This window comes from Sminthopsis crassicaudata, chromosome 1, assembly GCF_048593235.1.
Source record: "Sminthopsis crassicaudata isolate SCR6 chromosome 1, ASM4859323v1, whole genome shotgun sequence".
In the NCBI taxonomy this organism is placed as follows: domain Eukaryota; kingdom Metazoa; phylum Chordata; class Mammalia; order Dasyuromorphia; family Dasyuridae; genus Sminthopsis; species Sminthopsis crassicaudata.
Window position 1 is genome coordinate 42,209,046 of NC_133617.1, and position 23,555 is coordinate 42,232,600.

Here is a 23,555-nt window from a genome sequence, read left to right on the forward strand (position 1 = left end):
GAGGTTGAAGGACCACTTTTCAGGGTTCAGTAGCAGGGATTCCGTTCATATTTGGCTTGGATTAGATTGGTCATCACAGTTCCTTTTAACTCTCAGATTCTGTGGTCCTAAAATCCTATGAATTGAATTCAAATTCTAGATGTAAGGCCTATCCTACTTAGATAAGTCTTGGGCAAGACAGTCAACCTGCACACCCTTCAGCTTCCTGCTCTGTGAACTGGCAAGTTCAGATCAGAAAGCCTACAAAATCCTCCCAGTTTCTTGACCTATGATCCTGGGGTTTCTAAGCCAAACTTAGCTGACTTCCCAGTCTTGCTACCTATGGGTCAATGCTTTCCTTATAAATTTACTATGCCTGTATCCACTTTCAGGCTGGAACACTTAGGCTGATTTCTAAAATGCCAGCAATTTTCATCTCTCAGTGGCACCGGCATAATTAAAGTTACTTTTGTTACACTACATCATTTTTGAAGTGAAAGGGAAAACAGTAAATATGCCTGCACCAAAAATCTATAAGACAATTATTCTGCAATGAATTCAAAACATTAGAAATTAAAATGACAAGCTTCCAGAGCCTTATGGCCTTCAGAAATCCATAGAAGGAGTCAGTGTATAGAGAGAGGGAGCTAGCTTGGCCATGGACAGTAGGGATTTATTTGAAATAAACCTCTGCTTGATGCTAGTGGAGTAACTGTGCTACTCTCCAGTAAGACCTGTTAGGAGGCTGCCATCATACTGTGTTAGGTCTTTGGTGGCAGAGGATCTGGATTCAAATCTTGTCTCTATTAAATATTTTCTATAATGTGAGCAAATCATTCAGCTTCTCTGGGCTGCAGTATTCTTACGGAGTTGAATTTAATGTCTTCTAAGATCCCTTCCAGTTCTAAATCTGTTATTATTTATTTTTTTTTTGCCACTGACCTCTTCAAGGTCAGAATAGCAAATCTCTAATGGTTTCTCACTTCCCAGTATTCAGGACTGTCCAGTCTGACTGGGAACCATGAAACCTGACTTTGAATCCCACCTCAGCCTCTTCTGGGGTCCACTTATAAAAGTCAAATGTTGTTTTGTGGTTGTTTATAATTTTCAATTGTGTCTGATTCTTTATGATCTAAATTGGGTTTTTCTTGGCAAAGATATTGGAGTAGACGGCCGTTTCCTTCTCCTGCTTATTTTACAGACAAGGAAACTGAAGGCAATAGGATGAAGTCACATATGTAGTAAATGTCTAGGGCTAGATTTGAACTCATAGAGATGAATCTCTTTGTTTTCAAGCCAAATACTCTGTCCACGGCACCACATTTATATTTTGTTGAGCCATTTCAGTCACTGCACTCTTTGTGACTGCATTTGGGGTTTCTTGGAAAAGATATTGGAATGGTTTGTCATTTTCTTCTCTGTTCATTTTACAAATGAGGAAATTGAGGCAAACAGCATTAATAGTTAATAAATGTATGAGGCCAGATTTGAACTCAGAACTTCTTAACTCTAGGCCCAGAAAAACAATAACAAAATCATTGAACTAATTTTTTGAGGATTGGTTATACAAAAAAAGGCAAAATTAAAAGAGCTTTCCACATATAAGTTAAGATGATAGCAGTGGAAAGGGGAAGGGAGGGAGAAAATGCAAAACTAAAAGAGCTTTACACATATGAATTAAGATGATAGTATCTAGGGGTAAGGGAAAGGGAAGGAGAAAAAAATTTGGAATATAAGATTATGCATGGATGAATATTGAAAAATCATGTAAATATTTTGAAAATAAAAAGCTTTATTAAAAATATGATATTAGAGATAGCAAATAGGCAGATTGATAGAAATAATTGATAGTAGATAGATGGAGGGATAGGCAAATAGAGAAACAATTGATAAATAGATAATTGATAGTAAGATAATAGGATAAAAATAGAAAGTAGATAGATGGAAGATTGCTATATATATATAGCAGATAGATGAATAAAGGCAAATAAATGGAAGTATAGACTTATAGACATTTATATATTTAGACATTAATCTAAATATCTAGACACCTGGGTATCTAAATATCACTCTATGTTTTTAATAAGTACAAGGTCTTTTGGAGATATGGAGGGACTGGGAGCTGGTGCATCAGGAAAGCCTTAAGTAGAAGATAATGCTTACATTCAATTTTGAAGGAGTACAAAAGTTGTTGGAAGTGGAGGTGATTTTGCAGGGATGTCCAGATATGGAGGACAGGCAGTCCAAAAGCAAAAAAATGGAGTTTCTCTCCATGAGAGATCATCTATTCCCCTATGGTTCATGGAAAGAAGAGGATGGATAATTTTCCTACTGAGTTCAGCATGAGCATGTCAGTGAATTATGGTCTCAAATTAGCAGATGAAGAGAGCTTGACTTATGTTGGGTCAACCTGCTGAAGGAAGCAGGTTTCTTCATGTAGGCAGTGACATGGAGCTAAATGGACATTGGAACAGAAGGATAACTAATCTATTCTGTGGCACTGCTTGCATGCTTTGTCACCAAGATCAATGTGGCAACTTCAATAAACAAACTCATTTGGTCGGGGAGAATCTGCTGAAGGTCAATGAATGCTCCATGGAGCCTCCATCATTATAGGGATCTTGTCAAAGGACCATAAGGAGCCCATAGCTCATCAGGCATTTAGTCTGGTGGAAACTCTCAGGTGCTCTCTAAAAAGCTTGAAGGACTAGAAAGGAAAGAGCTCGATGTATCCCAACAAACATTTATTGAATGCTTACTTACTATGTGCAAATCACTGTCCTACATACTGTAAGGGAATAAAATCCACTATGTTTCCTACTCTACTCCCCTGATTCCCATCATTCAGGTATTTTATTTATTCGATTCATTTGGCACTTATCCCACAGAATCTTGTGGCATCCAGGCAATTCAGTGATACATACAGTACTAGGACACTAGCCTTGGAATCAGGATGCTGTTAAGATATTTCCTTCTTGTCTGACTGCGTGAACTCATTTAGGGGGTTTTCTTGGCAAAAGTATTGATGTGGTTTGTCATTTCCTTCTCCAGATCATTTTACAGTTGAGGAAACAAGTCACTTACCTTGCCCAGGGTCACACAGCTAGTGTCTACACCAGATTTAAACTTAAGAGGATGATTCCAGTCCTGGCACTTAATACATTGCCCCATTTGAGTTCATATTTATCCCAAGACATTTACTTGATGTGGGAATATGGACAAATCGTTTAACCTCTCAGCCTGTTTCCTCATTTTTAACATAAGTTGGGGTTTGCAATCTGTCTTCTCGGAAGTTTCTGTTAGTTCTACTTTTGTCATTCTATGAGCTCTCTACTGAATTATAAACTCTTGGAAGACAGATACTGGCTATTTTTAATCTTGATATCTTATTCCACTTTTCAAGTAGTGGATCCATGGTCAACATTTACCAAATGGCTGGATAGATAAGGTTAACTCATTCTAAATGATGCAGTGGACAGAATGATGCAGAATCCAGTGGACTTGGATTCAAAAAGATCTGAGTTCAGATTTCTGTCTTAGATACTTCTCAGCTGTGTGACCCAGCTCTGTGTCATTTAATCTCTGTCTGCCTCAGCATCTTTAATTATTAAATACAGATCATAATATCTTCTACCTCACAAGGGCTGTTGTGAGGATCAAATGAGGTAGTGTTTAGCACAATGCCTGAAAACTAGTAGCTGCTTTATAAATACTTATTTCCTTCTTTCCAAGAAGTGAGAAGATGACAGAAAAAGAAAAAGAGAAAGAGGTTTAGGAAACAAAGAAGGAGAGATTGGAAATTTTTCTCTGCTTTGGTTTCCACCTTTACATCTGTTGAATATAATCATTTTCCTGATATAGATGGTCTGATTTTCATGAGCAAAGATTGAAAAGGTAATCCTGTGTATATGTGTATGGGTTTTTTTTTAAGAGGGTGCTAAATTGCACTAGTTTCAGTAAATAAAGAAGAGAAATAATAGAGACTAGTGGGTGCCAGCAGAAGCCTGAGTCTCTTGCTGTTCTGCAGGGGTAGTTACTGCTTGAAATCAGCTTTCTCTGGTCAGGCCCCCACAGAGCTGTCTTTCCAGGGTACGCTATTTTGCATCCCATTTGTCCCGAAGATAGAGTCTCGTTAGCTTCATTCCCAGCAAATGACTGAGGCGGGGGCTTATTGCTTGCTTTCTCACTGTCTCCTTGGAAATGGGCCATTGAGTTGGAAAAAATCAGGATCATTTGTGTAAAATGTAGACTTCATAAGTTGGTGAACCAGAAATGATAGCTATCACAACCAGCCACAAAGAAAGCAATTATAACATAATTAGAAAAATCCTGAAACCTTTTTTTTTTTTTTTTTCTGATTCAGTCCTTGTTTCAGAGTTAGCATTTTGCTTGTGTGGGCTCAAGAACTCGATATTCATCCAGTCTACCTGTGTAACCCTTTATAAGTTGCCTCAACATGCTTGTTTTGGTTTTTTCTTTGCTGATTGGGCCATTATTGAACTAGATGCAAGATTCATAGAATCAACTTGGATATGTTGAGTGAAAAAAACTGGAGTCCAAATTCCATCTACTACTTATGAGAACTGTGACCCCAAGTCAATGATCTGACATCTCTGGGACTCAGCTTCCTTACTGGCAAAAAGACAGGTTTGGACTCCATTATTTCCAGCTCTAGAACCATCTGGCTCATTTAAGTCTGTAGGCAGCTAGGTGGTATAGTGGATAGAATATTGGTAATAGTTCAAATGTAGCCTTAAACTTTTCCAAACTGCATGGCTTTGAGCAACTCATTTGAACTCTGCTTCAATTTCCTCAGCTGTACAATGGGGATAATAATAGTATATTTCAGGATTGTTGTATGGATAAAATGCGATAATATTTGTAAAGTACTTTGCACACTTTAACGCTTTATGTAAATGCTAGTTATTACCATGTTAGCTATTATTATTGACAATATTAATGAACCTCTGAATAGTCACAGGCTTTCAATTTCCTCCCTTAAGATCGTTGTGTTTTTATTTTATTTTTTGTTCTTAATGTAACACACAATTTATGACTTTAAAAGCACATTTGGATTCACTCAATGATTGCTCTCTTTCAAGGAGATCATTTCCAGGATGTGAAGATCATAGCTAAATAATTCATCATGTTTTTGTTTTCCAAAGACATGCTCCTATTAATTCTATATCAAATGTGGCTCCATTACCATTAAACTCTGTCCCTTTTTCTTGTTGGTTATGGGAGTCAAGAGTGGGTATCAAAATGGGATACTTTGTCTAGAGATCCATATTTGGGATAAAAAATCCTAGGTATACATACCAAAGGCTACATAAGATAGTACATGTAAAATGCTGTTTTTTTTTATTTAACAAAACACAGAGTACTATATAAAACACAGAGTACTATATAAATACTAGCTATGTTAATTCTGCTTGGTAGCATATAAAAACAACTAGGTGTCCCAGTGTCTGGAGGGCTAGATCTTAAGTCAGTCAAGACCAGGGTTGTTGTGAGGATATAATCAGATAGTTGTAAAGCCCTATAATAAATCTTAAAAAGATATAGTTATTAGTTGTTATCATTACTATTACTTATATTACTACGACTTCTAACATCACTATTATTATTACCACCACTGCCATTACTATAACTTTTCTACTACTACTACTGCTACTACTACTACTGCTACTACCGTGTTTCCCCGATAATAAGACCTATCCTGAAAATAAGACACCCACATACTCTTTAATATTCCGCTAAAATAAGCCCTCCCCCGAAAATAAGCCCTATCGAACTTACTATGAAAACGGTCATCATGGTGATCCCCTGCGCTATATGCTGCGTAGCGGTACCTTCAGTAAGCAGCGCCGCCCTCCCCTCCCGGGTGAAACGCACGTCGCGCTCCGAGCTGCATCCAATCAGAGCTGCAGCAGTGAGCGCGTCATCCTCTTCTTCCCTGGTGATTTGCTTGCTGGCGCTACTGAGAGCAGCGCCGCGGAGTAGAGCTGAGACAGGACCATCTAAAAACTCGGTAAGTTCAGTAAGCGATGGAGAATAAAATAAGCACTCAGGAGGCATGATGGAGGCTAAAAGGGGCATGATGGAGGCTAAAATGGGCATGATGGAGGATAAAAGGGGCATGATGGAGGCTAAAATGGGCATGATGGAGGATAAAAGGGGCATGATGGAGGATAAAATAAGCCCTCCCCTGAAAATAAGCCCTCTGGTGTTTTTTAGTCCCAAAAAAATAATAAGACAGTGTCTTATTATCGGGGAAACACGGTAATACTACTACTACTACTACTATTACTACTGCTACTAATACTGCTACTACTGCTACTACTACTATTACTACTACTGCTACTATTAATAATCTTCATTACCTTGGGAAATTCATTTATCAGCTCTAGGCTTTGATTTATTCATTAGAACCTGGAAGGTAGACCAGATGGCCATAAGGTTTCATCTAATTTAAAGTCTATTTTCTTGGTATCTTTCCTTCCATTCTTCACTTCCACACGTGGAGATGGGGAGACTGAAGATGCAACATCTGGATATCTGTACTCTGAGACCTCAGGCACAGGGCTGGTGACCTTGTCTCTGACCTAGGCTCTGGGTTTGGGATCAGGAGAGACCTGGGCTCAAGTACTGCCAAAGATAGCTTTTCACCTCCTCCGTGTCAGACACCATCACCTGAAGGCCAGATGACAGTGGTATTACATTCACCAGGGGCAGCTTTGTCCCTTGCAATATCAGTGATACACTGAGGTCAACTTTTTCATGGGATCATCTTTGTCCCCCTGTATTAGTCTGTTGATTGTACAGAATTAATCTTCTTCCTTTATTACTAGTAATGTAATGCTATTACCAGCAGACAGCATCATAATAAATTTATACCATCAATCTGTTGAGAAACATCATAGAATTATAACTAAAGATGGCCACTGAAAATTCAAGTCCTATCTTGAGCCTGTACCCTTATGTGATCCTGGAGCAACCAATTTAGCTTCCCAAAGTACCATTATAAGTTTCTGGAAAGGGACCAATCTACTTTGACAGAGGGATTTTTCTCACAGAGAGTTCCTTATATCCCAGATTCTTAAACTGTGGACTTCTTATTGAGTCTCAAAACTGAATATGGGAGTCATGAAATTATGATTTATTCTCAGTAAATTTTGGATTTATATACCTCCATACTTGGTATCATGTGAAATTTTCTTAGACTAAAAGTGTTTGTGGGTAAGAAAAGTTTAAGAAATCCTGCTTAATATCAATAAAAAAAAATCCAGTTTCTTCCAACCCCCTTCCCCCCTCCAAAATATAAGCCATGAACAGCTGGAAAAAATAGGCCATTAAAACAAGGCAATTTTTTTTTTTTTTTGATCCTATACTCTAGGATCACAATGACCTTTTCTTTGCTCCCTATTCTCAAAAGGGAATCTCATCTTTCTTTTAAAACATTCTATGACAAATCTAATCTTTTTCAGTTGAGAAAAAGAACTGGTATAAAACTCTACCCTGACCCTCCCCCTTGAGAGATCAACCTGTAGGAAAGGATGAAGCACAAAAGAGACAAAAGAAGTTTTCTTTGATTGATCCACCTATTAAGATCCATATTTACTGTATCTTTTCTCACTATTCTTGGAAATATCTCTAACAATCTGCTCCTTCTTCTATTGCCTCAGCCCTAGCCCAGACCCTTAATGCTTCCTGCTGAGGCTACTTGCAAAAGCATCCTACATTTTCTCTCCTATCTTCCAATCTGTCCTCTCCTTCATACTACAGTAGAATCATACCATATATAGAGATCATTAGGTTTCTCCTCTGCTCAAGAATCTTCAATGGCTCCCAATTACCTGTCTAATATAATTCAAACTCCTTGGGTATTTAAGTCCCTTCACAATCCGGCACTAATCATTTGTCTCATTATTTATCTTCACATGGGCTAAATACCAGCCAAATGCCCTAGCCCTTTGGCACCTTAGAATTTATATATGTTGTTCTCTATATCTATAAAATTCTGGGGCCTGAAGTCAGAAAGACCTGAGTTCAAATCCAATCTCAGACCCTTACTAGCTGTGTGACCTTGTGTAAGTCACTTCACTCTGTTTGTCTCAGTTTCCTCATCTGTAAAATGAACTGGAGAGGAAAACGCAAACCACTCTAGTACCCTTGCCATCAAAGTCCCCAGTGGGTTCATGAAGAGTCAGAAACAACTAAAAACGACCAAACAATAGTTAAGTTCCTTCTGTGATTTGAACACAGGGACTGGGAAATGCATGATTTTAGATAAGATATAGTTCCTGGGGTCTTGTAATTTATCATCTCCCAAGGAAATGGAACATGCACAGAGATAACTGGCTATTTGTGAATGTCAAAAGAATCACAGAGAGCTCATAAGATAGGAAATCCTTGTACAGAGAGGTTAAGTAATTTGCCTAGAATTGCAGTGTTAAATAAATACCCAAGGCAAGAATGGAATGGAAATCTTCTCACCTCCAAACCCAACATTCTCTTTTCTTCCAGGCTGACTATGCTCTCTCTTACACAGATAACTATAATACATATTAATGTAAATGTTTTAAGGAGGCACCATCCCAACTCAAGTGCAAATTCCTCCCTGAAGCCTCCCTGGCTCTCTCCAGTTAATAAGAACATTCTCTTTCTGTTCTCATAATTTTAGCTTTTGTTTTACTCTTGATACACTTATGTAAAATTATATTGGGGCTCTAAGGCTCTTTTCAGTTCTAAATCTATGATCATATGATCTATTTCTTAATTTGTAAAATGGGTTGATGATATCTGTAACAATCTCAGAGGGTTGCTGTAAGGGTCACAGGAAATAATAATTATAATTACAATAATAAACTAATAATCCATCTAGCATATTAATATCATTGCAGAAATGTGTCATTAAGAAGCAAACATGGTACTCTGATCATAGCTGAAGAGGATAATGTTCTCAACTGTATTTACACAGATACCATATATCCCTGTTTTGGGGATGCTTAAGCCATCCTCTTGCTCCTAGGTAAAGAAAGCCTTAACCTTATGATCTACTTATGGCACATTATTATTTTTTTAATTATAGTTTTTTATTGATAAAACATATGCATGGGTAATTTTTCAACACTGACCCTTGCAAAACTTCTCTTTTCCCCTCCTTCCCTCCACCCCTTCCCCTAGATGGCAGGCAGTCCCATACATGTTAAACATCACATTGATTACTTCAAGGTCAGAGAATCAGATATTTAAAGCTCAATGAGACCATAGAAGTCATCTGACCAAACCCTCTCATCTTTCAAATGCCAGGAGAGTTGAAGGGACTTCTACCAGGTCACACAATTAGTCAATGGCAGAACTAATTTCCAAACTCAAATCCTATGATTCTAAATCTGGGTTTTAAATTTTTGATAGTATGGATCTAGTTGGATATTCCCTTGGTTTTAAGCAAAATTAGAAAAACAGAGATGGGGTGGAGGAGCAATAAAGATTTTTGTCTTCTCTCTGCACAACAGCGGCCATAAAAAATACACATTAAGATGGCAAAATGATGATAATTAGCGAGTCAGAGGAGGTCTGCTTGCCTTAAAACTAATTAAATGATTGGTTCATTTGGTGGGACAGAATAGACATATTGTTTAGTACACATTTTACTAGACACAAGGGGGAAAATCCTTGACTAGATTTGTAAGCATGGACTTGAAACATGGGCAGAGAAAGTAATAAAAGATTAGCATTGAAGGCGTCCTAGGGAGTTATTGATACTGGGACTATTATTAGTTTGTGTAAGCCAGAAGCTCTAATATTAATCAAGCACAGAACCCTACTCACCAAATCCCCCTTCACTTTGGAAATGTAAATGTCTGTTTATTTATGCTTCTTACCGAAGGGAGTGTGACCTAATTTTAAATAGCAGGGCTCCAGTGCCGAATTCCTCTCCATATAATTATCCTTCACCTTCAGTAATGGGCATGATGGAGAAAAGTCAAAGTTCAACTGGTTTCTTTCCTCTCTTAAGATCTTAGAATTGTAGATTTCAAGTTGAAAGGGACCTTGGAACCCATCAAATCTGACCTTCTCTTTGTAAAAATAGATGGGGAAACAGACCCAGGAAAGTGGGGTGAGCGAACACCACAGGTTAGAGAGGGAAGCGACTGCAGAGACTGGATCCAACTTCTTCTTGTAAAGAGAATACCAGCTAACATTTATTTATAAGGCGCCTACTATGTGCCAGGTACTGTCTCAGTCACTTTACAATGATTATCTCATTTGATCCCCACAACAACCCTGAGAGGTAGGTGCCATTACTATTATTATTACAGATGAAAAAAATGAAGTAAACATAGATTTACAACTGACTTGCCCAGCGTCACACAATTTATCGATGTCTGAAGATGGATTCGCACCCAGCCCTCTACTCTATTTACTTTACCATTCAGATGTCTGTAGATCAGGAAACTGCTCCAGAGGGAGACTGAATGACTTCTTCTAAGTTATACACACATAGCTCATAAACTTAACAATCTCATAGGAAATTGGAGATTTTCTAAGGTCAAGAAATATGTGTTTTTCTTCTTTATATCTCTAACACTTACCACGCTAGTAACTATTTACTAAACTATCAGGCCAATCCAACAAACATTTATTAAGCACGGCTTGTGTATAAAGCTCTGTGCTGGGAACTGGGACTATAAACATAAATACACAAAAAATGAAAACTGGACTGTTTGTTTGAAAAACAAAGCCTTCAAATTGCTTCGAGCACATTGGGAGAATACAACATCTGGGCAACATGACAGAGAATAGAGTGCCAGGCCTAAAGTCAGGAAAACCTAAGCTTGAGTTTTGCCTCAGGTCTGAATGAGCTGTGTGACACTGGAAAAATAACTGTATCTCTTGTGCCTCAGTTTTCTCATCTGTGAAATGAGGGGACTGGATGAAGTGGTTTCTAAACTTCTTATTAATTCAAAATGTATTATCCTGTGATCTCATGATGAAGAAGTAGATAATATTGAAATCTGGGGAGAGGGAGAGAGAGAGACAGACAGAGAGAGAGAGAGAAGCATGAGAGATAGGTGAGAAAGATAAAAATAATTGAATGGTGAGATAGAGGTAGATGGATGGATAGATGATGATGCAAAAATGAGATGATTGATATTCTTTTAAAATATTTTCAATAGTATTTTATTTTTCCAAATCTATATAGTTTTCCACATTCATTTTTGAAAGACTTTGTGTTTCAAATTTTTCTCCCCCCTCTCTTACCTCCCCATTCCCCAAGACAGCAAGTAATCTCCTATAAGTTAAATGTATGAAATCTTTAAAATATATTTCTCAATTTTTCATGTTGTCCAAAACAAATCAGATCAAAATGGAGAAAACCACAAGAAAGAAAAATAAACAAAAAAGGTGAAAATAGTATGCTTAAATCCACATTCATTTTCCATAGTTCTATCTCTGGATGTGGATCACATTTTTCATCCCAAGTCTGTTGGAGCTGTCTTGAATCGCCATATTGCTGAGAAGAGCCAAATCCATCACAGTTGATCAAGGATGGCTGATATTTTTAAGGAGCTTATATAGTAACAGGGAAGACAAAATATAAAGGGGAACTGTGGGAGGGGGACATCTGAAGGGGAAAACACAACTGATATGAAGGGAAACAGTCCAGAAAGTGAGGTCAGCTAGTAATGAAGTGAGTACTGTGACTGGGGCTCCTCACAAAATGATGGGCAGGAACTCATCAATATATTAGTAGACCGCAGGATGAAGTCATACCTAGCTGGGCAAGGTAGTTAGTGGCGAGATGAAACAATCTGGAAAGTAAGTTAAGCTCAAAGTAAAGTAGGAGAGGATTTATTCTGTTTTTCTATGTCATTTTAAAAAATAAATCAGATGAAAGCTTTAAGCAATCATTCTGCCAATCCAAATGGCCTATTTCATCCCACTATTCTTTAATTCAGAAGCAGAGAGCTTACCACCTCTGGAAAATCACATGTGAAATAAAGCAGAGATATAACTACATTTTGGGAGCATTTGGGGTTATTGCTTCATATATGGATACTAGGGGACAAGCTAGAAGCCTCCCCTCCATTCCCATCTACTCTCACTGTTACATTTCCATACTATCAGGGGCCTTATGATTTCAGAAATCTTGCATCTTAGAATGGAAATACCACCTTTTAAAATGGTGCCCTACTCTCCTTGAGCCCCTCCCCAGCCCATCTACCATCACGTACGGCTGTCTGGTCCCCCTCTGAGAGAGACAGATGAGGCATCTGTTGGGAAGGACATGCTCTGATGCTGTATAAAATCCATTGGCCAAGTCTCATCTATAAATGCAAAGTGCTTAGTTGTAAGTTGGATGTACCCCATGGCCGTTAATGCATCGGGATATAATGGAGCATGAATCGATAAAGATGCCAGCAGAGTATGGCTCATTATGAAATACTTCTATGTGGAGAAATGAAAGATTTATTTGTAAGGCTGAACTATTTCTTTTCCTCTCTGGTTTTGAGCACCATCATTTGACTCTTGTATTCATTCATTCAGCTACAATTCTCAAATGTCTCCTTTGTGTTAGTCAATATACTTAGCCTTGGGGATAGAGATAAAGATAAAAAAGGAAGCAGTCCCTGCCCTCCAGGACCTTACACTCTAATGGAAGAATAAAATATATGCACAGATAATAAACACAAAGTATATTAATGGTAAATGAAAAGACAAAAGGTTTTGCAAGGGTCAAGAGATCTCATATAGGATATAGTAGATGAGTTGAGACTTGAAGGGAGTTTCAAATTCCAAGAAGCAAAGATGCTGAATGTGAGTATTCTAAGCTTGGGGAAACAGCCTTTACAAAGGCCTGGAAGCATGTATAATTGATATCATATCATCCCTTCTCAATGGATGGGAGAGGGATGGGATGGAAAGGTTGAATTCAGAACTCAAAAGTTTTAAAAATGAATGTTAAAAATGAGAAGTATTATTGGGAAATAATTAAAATAGAAATTATGATTAGCAAAGATGTAGAAGTGGGATATAGAATATTAAGTATGGAGAATCAGTCAGTATCCAGTTTGGCTGGAACATAGAATGTGTCAGAGGGAGTATGAAGCATTAGTTACTTGTAAAGTAATAATTGCAAGAAAAAGGTTGCAAGTGCTTTGCAAATAATCAGTCTTATAAACTGATGGATCATCAGGGACATGGGTAACTTTCCACTGCCTTCCCTGACCTCTTTGATAGAAAGCATCCTTCTGGGGAGACAGAGGAATCAATACAGTGGCTTTACCTTTTAGGTAGTCTTCCAGATGACCCAGGTCTTTCCTTAAGTTAGTTAGGATTACAATGGGAAAGCTGAGTGGAATCATCTGGCTTATTTCCCTTTTCTCATAAAATGAACTCGTGTAAGATCCCAAAGTGCTCATTTATGGTTTTATGGATCACTGGGGGATTCTAATTCCTGACATTAGGAGAGGGAAATTCCAGCCAGGGAGATCCATATCTGTGAATCATTTTCTTACCCATATTCATTATGTGCTCATCATTCATCAGGGCACAGATCAGAGAAGACTAAATCTTGATGATTTAAAACTTCTTTTTTATTTTTAATTTATTTTTATTGTTTTTATTTATTTTTCTTCCCTTTATATTATTTTTCCAATTACATCTAAAATAAATTTCAATATTAATTATTGTAAGATTTTGATTTCTAAATTTTTCTTTCTCACTCACTTCCCTCCCCACTCCCCCAGATAGCAAGAAATCTGATAGAGGTTGTACGTATACATTCATGTTAAACATATTTCAACATTTGACTTAAAACTTCTAGGAGCATGTGCTGCCCTCATAGCCCTGGTCCTAGTAATAAAATGACGGAAGAGTATGTCATCCTTAAACCACATAATAAGACAAATATTTAAGTCATCCCAACTCAAAGAGCAAACATTTAGGCAAACAGGCTGTGTTTCCAGCCCTGATGTTGGTCTCCAGAGAAGGCTTTCAGGTTGCTAAGCAATCTTAGGCCTATTTGCATATATTCCCTTAGTGATAGAGCTTTGCCTAGGAAAATTAAGTCAGGGGATAAAGTGACATCCATACCTGGAAAGACAACCACACTGTGTTGAAAGCCCAATTATTGTACTTGCGGGTTTAAATACAATTTAGAGACAAATAAAAGTGTCAGATAGAATAGAAGACATTTGGGTCTTCCTGAAGAAAATCTGGGCCCTGGCTTAGTGGAGAAACACATTTAAGACCAAAGGTGAGGAGGAAGGTGCTTTTCAGGGAAATAAATCAGCATCTTAATTAAAATGATAATTAGAGATAATTTAATTTAAAATATTCACTCTGAGCATATGGTAACCTGATCAGGAGTGATTCCCATAATGCCTGGAGGGAATATGTCCTTCCAGTTTTTTAAGCAAGGATTTAAATGAGTTCCATTGCATAGGGTTCTGTTTTGTGTCTTTCACTGGCTATTACAAGGGGATGGGGTCCTTTCAAAGGATTTTGGGGGGACTAGAGCTTCTGATGGAGGTGAAAGTCAGGGAAGTGGGCGATATAAGTTCAAATTTCAAATGCAGAAATGTGCTGAGGACAAAAAACCAAAGGGCTTAGTGTCATAGTTTCAGAGACATAAAGCTGGCAGCTCAGAAGCCTGGTATCTTTCTGGTCCATTCTCTCCTTATCCTCCCCCACTTTTTCATGGATTAAGATGCCAAGTCCCAGACAGATTAAAGGAGCTGTCCATGGCCATACAACAAGCAAAACAGAATTGAAATCCTGGTCCTCTGACTTTAAATCTAGATCAGTGTCTTACCTTCTAACTCTAATCCGAATGTGGGATTACTGAAACACTGAATAGGATCTGATGATCACAAATTTTGAGCTAGAGAACCTAGAACTAGAGAGGATTATCCAATCTATTATATAAGTGAGGAAATTAAAGACCCAAGAAGTAAACCGATTTGCTCAAAGTCGCACAGACAGTAAATAAGAGCTAAGATTCACACTCAGCTTGTATGTGCCTAAATCCAATAGTCCTTCCAAAATATCATGCTGTTTAGACAAAATCATAGTTCTTCTGTTGATCTTCTGTTGATCCTCTCCCTAAAATAGTTTTATCTCCATCCCCTAAATAGCTCATATTTGTAGAAAACTGCAGAAAGCAAATAGCAGCTGTCTGGGGAAGACATTTAGAACTACTTGCCCCACTAGGCTTTTTAATATTATTTGAGTGCTCTCAAATTCATCTATTTACTCACATGTATTTGATAACAATTGACCCCACACTAACAAGACATTGTTTCAGCTCCCCAAGAAAAGAGATGCCTTTGAGACAGGTCAGAATGAAGTTGATCTTGATTGTTCTCAGATTAACTGAAAATTATTCTTTTTTTAATTATAACTTTTTATTTACAAGATATATGCATGGGGAAAATTATTCTTATAATGCCAGACCCATGTGGTTGTAGGGAGATCTTTATACACTAGATCTCTTGATGTGTTGTCCATATGATCAGATTTATATAATTTTAAAGTTGCAACAAAATTCTCTATTTCACCCTTTGCATTAGATCCCAGGGAAGCAGCATCCCTTGCCTTCAGCATAACATATCTGGGTTCAGTTGTGGGCGCTACATGTTAGGGAAATCATAAACAAGCTAGAGTCTCCAAAGGAAGGTAAGTAGCATGGTAAAGTAAAGGGTCTGAGAACTGAATGAAAGAATAATTCAGCAGTTATTATATGAAAAGCACCGGCTAAATGCTGGGGACTCAAAAGACAAGTAAGACTGTCTCAGTTTTCAAAGAGCTCACGTTTGAAGGAGGGAGACAATATATATGGAATATTTCAGCATCAAGTCAAATGAAAAGATCCAATAGTTTTTAGAATACAATGACAGAGCAGATGGTAATGCTTCTTCCTTACTGTCATTTCAACTGATAAAATAATATTAGTTTCTCATGCTGCACAATTGGACAGTGCCCAGGACTTTGAGAGGAAAAGAGGAAGAAAAGAAACAAGCATTTATTAAGCACCTACCAGGTACCAGACTCTGTGGTAAGCACTTTACAAATATGTCATTTTATCATTATCAAAACACTTGGAAATAGGTTCTGTTATAACCCCCATTTTATAACTGAGGAAACTAAGACGGGGATTAAGTGGCTTGCCTAGTTTGTGAGTGTGGCTGGATTTGAACTCATGCCTTCTTGGATCCAGGCCCAGGACTCTATTTATTTTGCCACCTAGCTACCTCACTTATTATTCTAGGTCTTCAGTATCTGTAGCACTTGCAAGAATAGTTTTTAGGCTGCAATTCTATGGGAGGGCTTCCCGGAATGATAGCTGAGGGCATTGGTTTGGAATCATTACTATTCCCAAGGTTCTTGGGTTCATGTTTCTAGGCTGTTTCCATCAGAGTCTGAAAGAAAATGATATGGAAGGTCATAGTGATGTTGTGAATTGTGGTATTCTGATTAAAGGAATTATGGAGATTTACTCTGGAAAAAGAGTAAAGGCAAAGATGTGATCACATCTTCAAGCCTCCCCAGAACTGTTATACCAAGAAGAGTGATGAGCCTCCAGAGGGATGTAATTACAAATAATTAATGGGAATTGGAGATAGGTAAATGTAGGCTGAGTATCAGGAAAAACTTTCCAGCAAGTATAGTACAGTATGGTATCGAAAAGTGGTGAGTCGGGTTGGGAAGAAGTGCTTTCCTCTCATTGGTGTTCTTCAATCAATGGCTGCTTGATCCCTTTTTTCAACATGCTGTTCTAGAAAATTTCGAATTGGGTAAGGTTTGGATTTGTTGGCTTCTGAGTTTTCCCCAACTCCTGACCCTCATTCTGAAATCCTGATTTTCCATCTTCCTTCTTGAATTTCAGTATTTTCTCATTAGAAAGAGGGATGCTCTGTACACAATAGATATCAAATAAATGACTGTTGCTTTTGTGTTTGCATTGGGGAGTACCCATTGCTTCTGGCTTCAGAAGATCTTGGTGCATTTATGCTTTAATTCTTTGGGGACAGAAAGAATCTACAGGCTTTCTCTTTGACAAAATACCCCTATGTCAGATTCTGTAAAAATTTAAAGAGTCATAAATAAATTGGTTAGAGGAAGAGAATTCCTGCTAAAATAATACTCATGCTCCTAGGCAAACCAATCACACTTAATGTGATAAGCCTTGTTGCAGGCTATAGCTTCAAATTGATGCATGGGGATTTAGCCACACAACTCTAATTAAAGCTAACGAGGGCTGAGCTGCCCTAACCTCATGCATCATTTGAAAGTGTGTTGTGTCTGCTCCCTGTAAGGTGTATAGTTTGCTCCCCATGACATTGGCCCTTTTACCCAGCAGGACACATCATCTGCAGAATCCCAGAAGCTATCCAGCCAGTGCATTAAGCTGACCAGTGAAAAAGTCCATCTCTTGTTCTGGCCAATTAGAGAGATATTTTGTACTAATTTTGGGGTCCCATCTTAGAGTGTCACCCTATTATGCATAGCTAGGGAAAGCAATAATTATAAATAATGTTTTTATAACCCTTAATGATTTGCAAAATGCTTTTCTCACAATAGCTCAGTGAAGTATGTAGAGTACAATGTCATAACCAGGATAGAGGTCACTGGGCCTTTGCATCAAGTCACCATTATTTAATAGTCCTTGATAAAGTTCTTCAGTAGCAAAGAAATACTTTAGCTTGGCGCCTTGTTAACAATATGAAATTGGTAAAGCAAAAACTTACTAGAACTATAATATGTATAGTATGTATGGTATGTTTTGTTTTCTCTTCCTAGAAATGACACTCCAATTAAATTATTTTCTGACTTTCCTCCCTACTATTTTCCCTCTCTTTCTGATTTCTGCCTATGAGATCCAACCTCTCCTTCCCCCAACATTTCTTCTTCTTCTTTTTTTTTTTCCCCCCTGAGGCTGGGGTTAAGTGACTTGCCCAGGGTCACACAGCTAGGAAGTGTTAAGTGTCTGAGACCAGATTTGAACTGGGGTCCTCCTGAACTCAAGTCTGGTGCTCTATCCACTGCACCACCTAGCTGCCCCCTCCCCCCAACATTTGAAGGTCTATCTCTACTCTCCCTAGGAATTATTTTATGTCTTCCCCCAGTGGGTTTGGTATTACTTTTTTTTAAAGCCCAACAATTACTAGATATAATACTGATAGTGTACATTTATTTATCTCTGAATGTTAATTTTGTGTAGGGAATTTCCGGTATGGTACTTTCCTGTGATGATTATTCAACCTATTACTGTAGTTGCTAGTCTTTTTTTTCTTTGAAAAAAATTCTTTTTTTTTAATTATGAACTTGATGATCATTATTACAACTTTATATATCTATACATATAATGTATATAGATAGCTCTGACCTCATGTAATTTAATAAGGGAGATGCAAAACAAACACATTTGTTTGTATTCCTTTTTTGTACTTTTAATCTTCTATTCATTTCAAAATATTTATTGATGCCTTTTTAAATGTCTATCACTGCCCACTAATTGTAGCTTCTGGTCTTAAAGAATTGTCTAGGGCAGGGAGAGGTTATGGGACTTGTCCATGGCCATACAGTCAGAATTTATCAGAGCTACAACTTGAGCTCAGACATTCCTGATTACAAAGTCAACCTCTTCTTCATGCTATCGCTCAGAGTTCTTAATCTTTTTTTATGTGTCATGGACTCCTTTGTCAGTCTGGTGAAATCAGGGCCCCTTTTCAGAATATTTTAAAATAATTGAAGGCAATATTAAATTTCAGTTAGAGGTAAATGAAAATAAATTTTAAATATGTAATTTGTTTTCCATTGAAGTTCATGAAATCTATCTATGGACACAAACTAATAACTGTTACCCTACTTTAAGTATTATTACTCCCCTTTTACAGACAAAAAGAGGATTGCTCAAATGCAGTAACATTGACCAGTTCCTTAGGAAAGGATAACCTTCAGTTAATAATATTGTGGCCCACAATGGTGAAGGGAGCACAGATATTCCAAGACGGTGCCATTTTATTATTTTCTTTAAATTAGAAAATCAAAGCTTTGGTATCATCTTGGATCTTCTGAACAAACACAGCAGGGACATAAAGGTAGAGAAGCGAAGGGAACAGGGCTGTCTGCCATCTGTCCTGGAAACAATTTTCTCTTTGGCACTTCGTGAGGCATAAAACACCAGAGTGAGTCAATCAACAGTGCCCACTGGTTCCAGTAAATACACTCAGTCTCAAAAACCAGACCCCAGACTGCTGGGAGATTCCTTGGTCATTTCCGAGCAACTTGCTTGCTGTGCTATGAGTCTCTCAGCCTTTATACCAAGCCATGGAAATGTTTCCTCATTACTTGGGCCCCGGTTCCCTGTTTCATTCCCCTAGTAATCACAAGCATGGATTCACTATTGATTGTGTGGCTTGGTAACAGTGAATCTGACAGACTAGGGTTTTTTGAAGTATAATATCATTGATTATTTATTAGCAGTGTACAATTGTCGGTCGAAACAGCTATCCTACCAAGAACCTCTTCATCCATTTCTATGGCTGCCAGATAAATTGGGTTTCGAGAATGGGTCTGGACTTCTTCATGGGGAGCCATGGGAGATGATCCTAGCCACTCCAATTGATTGTCCCATTATGACTCACTGGTAATATGTGGGGAGCATGGAATCAGAGATCCTCCATTAGCTAAGGGACAAAAATACAGATTCTATCTGTAGTTATCTGAAAGTTCAAGTCAAGTTGGAAAAAAGCAACTATTGTGTGACAAGCACTGTGTTAAATTCTGGTAATCCTCTCAAAATAGGGGACATCAAAAGCAGTCCTTATTTTCAATGATTGTACAGTTCCAACTATGTACAAACTAAACATATTTGGGATAAATTGGTTACAAACAAAAAAATCTTATCGATGCCATCAGTATACTTACTTTGCCCTTCATTTTTGGGTTCTGATTCTGGTTCCTTCCTTCTTCCCTCTTCAAAACAGAAAGAGGAAACTTAACCCTTCCCCCTCCGAAAAATAAGCTAGTATTGAGGGGAAATATATCTTAATAATGATGTGATGTTTAAGGCTAGCAAATAATAGAAGGAGAATTGTTCTTTCTGGTGTTTAAAGACCTGATGTTGTAGCTATTAAAATATTAATGAGGAAAGTTAACAATGATGATGATGAGATGATGATGATATCTGTAGTTAGACTTTGCCTCATGATAAATCCTATTTATTTTGAAAGATGTCTCTTATCAATAAACGGGGAATAGATATAGAGATTTTCTTCAATAGGCTACTCTTGCTCATAATGCCACAGGATGGGTTTTTCAGTTTTCCTCCTAACACTGCTCCTTCTTCTTGATGAAAAATGTAGCAGATGCATTGAGCTTTCCATGATCTTAAACATGGACAAACAACAACAACAGTAACAAAAAACAAGTGACAAACATCCGTCCTTCTACCCTTTCCAGCTTATATCCAATTAATTATGAGAACCTCTTTTGTAAAATTTCTCATATTTGCCTCTTACTTGTAGTTCCTACAGCCACTACACTAGTAATACCATAATTTTTGGTCTATTGTGATAACATCAGAATGGGTTTTTCCATCTGCCTTTTATACAGTTGGCAGAACTTCATGATGTATAAAGGAGCCATGACTAGGGTAGCTAAAGAAACATAACTAGGGTAGCCAAACTGACATTGTGTCAGGATACTGAAATTTAGAAGTTATTAATGTCATTATATGAATAATTGTTTGGGTCTACTTCTCTCTCTAGATTAACTACAGATGATCTCTTTGCCCTGCCATTACAGCTGTGATTTGTTCTTCTTCTGCCTCACAAATCTATAATGTCCTCCCTTATTACCCATTAAATAAAAAAGGGACCTAGAGATCATTTAATCCGGTTGTACCTATCTGGCTATATGTCACCTCTGTGTCCCCCACAGCAAGCCATTAATAATCTCTTAGATACATCCAATAAAAGAAGGTCATCCAAAAGGGCCTGAGAAACCAACATAATTAATTCATATATAGTTTGGCCAAGACATTCTAGGCCCTTTAAAATTGTTTTCTGTAATCCCCCTTGTAAGTGAAAACTATTTCAGACTTTACAAAAACTTTTGTGTCTTACCATTTGAAAATGCTTCTCCTACACTGCCGTGCATCATAATTATCTGTGAAAGAGGCACATGGTGTACTCAGAGAATGTTGGGCGCAGGAAGACTTAGGTTTAAATCAGATATTTGATGGTAAATGTTTAACAATCAGCTCTCTGAGAGAAAAAAGGATATGATACATTTAAAAATCAAATCTGCATTTTCTTCATCACTTCCTTAAGCCCAGACAACTAACAAAAAATAAATCAAACCTGATTTGTGGTTTTGGTGATTTCTGAGATATAAATGCTCACACTGAAAATTTAACAATTGGCTCTCTGAAGACTATATGATCCAAATGCATAGCATCACTTATCTGTAAATTGATAGGGTTGTAGTATATTTCTAACATCCCTTTCAGCTCTAAATCTATAATATTACAAATATAATATAATACATAACTATACCTTTTCTCCTCTCTGATAGAATATATCTCCTTCCTTTGGATAAAATAAGACCACAGTCTGTCTGAGCTCAGGAGGCAGACACATTCAGGAGTCTATTTGTTTAGGAGGGAAGATGGAAAGCATTAATGAATTACTCAGAAAAAAGTCAGTTTCTATTCTTAACTTTGCTGTCTCTTTTCCTTAATTTCTTTAATGATGGTTTATGAGTCTCAGGAATCAGACAGGATGACGGAAATGACACAGAGACCGAGTGCCTTATAAAAGGATTAGTTTCCCACAGAACCAATAGCATTGATTGGTGAGTTATGGCCCTCATTCTTAAAAGCAATACAATTTACTTCTCTTGAGTAGTGATTTTTCCTTAATGGCTGTTAGGGATCATCCATCTGTTTTGGCATCAGCTACTGACTGTGTTCAAGAAAACAAGAAAAACAAAGGTGAAAAGAGAAGGGGGAGAGAGAGACAGAGAGATAGACAGAGACAGAGAGAGACAGAGACAGAGAGAGACACAGAGAGACAGAGACGGACAGAGACAGAAAGAGAGACAGAGAAAAGGGGAGACAGAGACAGAGAGAAACAGAGACATAAACAGAGAGACAGAGAGAGAAAGAGGCAGAGAAACTCACACATACAGACAGAAAGAGATAGAGAGGAGACAGAGAGACACAGAGAGACATATACAGAGACAGACACACATAGAAAGAAAACTGAGCTAAACTTAAATGATCTAAAGGTCTCTGGGCAATTTAGCTGTGCAGAACAAATCCAAAACATCCATGTTAGATGTCTGAATGATTAAAGTAATACACAAGGAGAGGGGAGAAATGGAAATTGGACCCCCAAAGGTAAAACAGGCATAAAAATGTTTATTTTTCAGAAAAGATTGGAATATTAGAAGGACAGTAGAAGAGTAGGAAAATAGAAAATGATTGGGCAGCATGAAAGAAGAGGTCTCAGAGAGGAGAAATCATTCAAAACTGAAGGTAGTCAGAAGATAAGCTTCATGATTCAAGGAGAATGGCTCAGGTTCAGGAGGGGAATTGTAGCAGATACTTTGTGGAGGGATTGGATTATATTTTAAATGTTTTCAATAGCAGAAGTTATTACATTTAAATGATGGGATTTATTCTACAAAAAGTGCATTGTGTACCTGTAATATAGAACTGAAATTGTCAAATTTACACTTAGTTTCACTCTGGATTCTGGACTGCACATGGGGCATTTTATTTTATTGGGTCTTAATGTGTACTGGATAGCATTCCCATCACTGAGGTGTTACCAATAGCCCCACACTACTATCACCACCATCATCATCATTACTTAACATTCAAATAGTGCTTTCATTTTAGAGATGTAGAAGCCGAAGACCAATCTATCCTGTTATCCTAACTTCTTTCCATTTTCCCTAAGTTCTTCCCCCTGGGGCTACCCAAGAAAAGTGGAATTTCTCTTCCATCTGAATGTCCTTCAAGCACTTGAAGCCTGTTAATATATTTCCTCTATTGGTGCTACATCATAATAAATATTATTATATTTAGAAATTTTTATAATATTTATATTATTTATTAAGACAAATATGCCCATAGATTGAATGTTTATAAATATTTATTATTATAATTAATATATTTATAAAAATTTACTATTTTTATAAATGGTATTTATTATTATAGTTAATATATTTATACAGATTTAATAACTTTATAAATATTTATTATAGTCAGTATTTGACATATTTATAAATATTACTTGAAACAAATATTTATTATAATAAATGATAATCATAACATAGAATCAACCAATCAAGTATTTATTAAGAGGCAGTATAAGTAAGAGGCCTAGTGAACAGATAGAGAGCTGGCTTCCACACCAAAATGTTCTGGGTTCAAGTCTCATTTTTGACATGTGTTGGCTCTACAATCCTGGGCAAATCAATTTATCTCTTAGTGGTCTATGTGAATGGTTCAGAATTTAAATAGGTGCTACCAAATGGTACATAAAGCTCCC

General features: G+C 37.3%; 1 protein-coding gene across 2 annotated transcripts in view; it reads left to right on the forward strand.

The window, feature by feature from the left end:
• Positions 1 to 23,555, forward strand: part of ADGRD1 (adhesion G protein-coupled receptor D1) — a 435,558-nt gene that overhangs the window by 400,005 nt on the left and 11,998 nt on the right. The gene's annotated exons all lie outside the window — the stretch shown is intronic.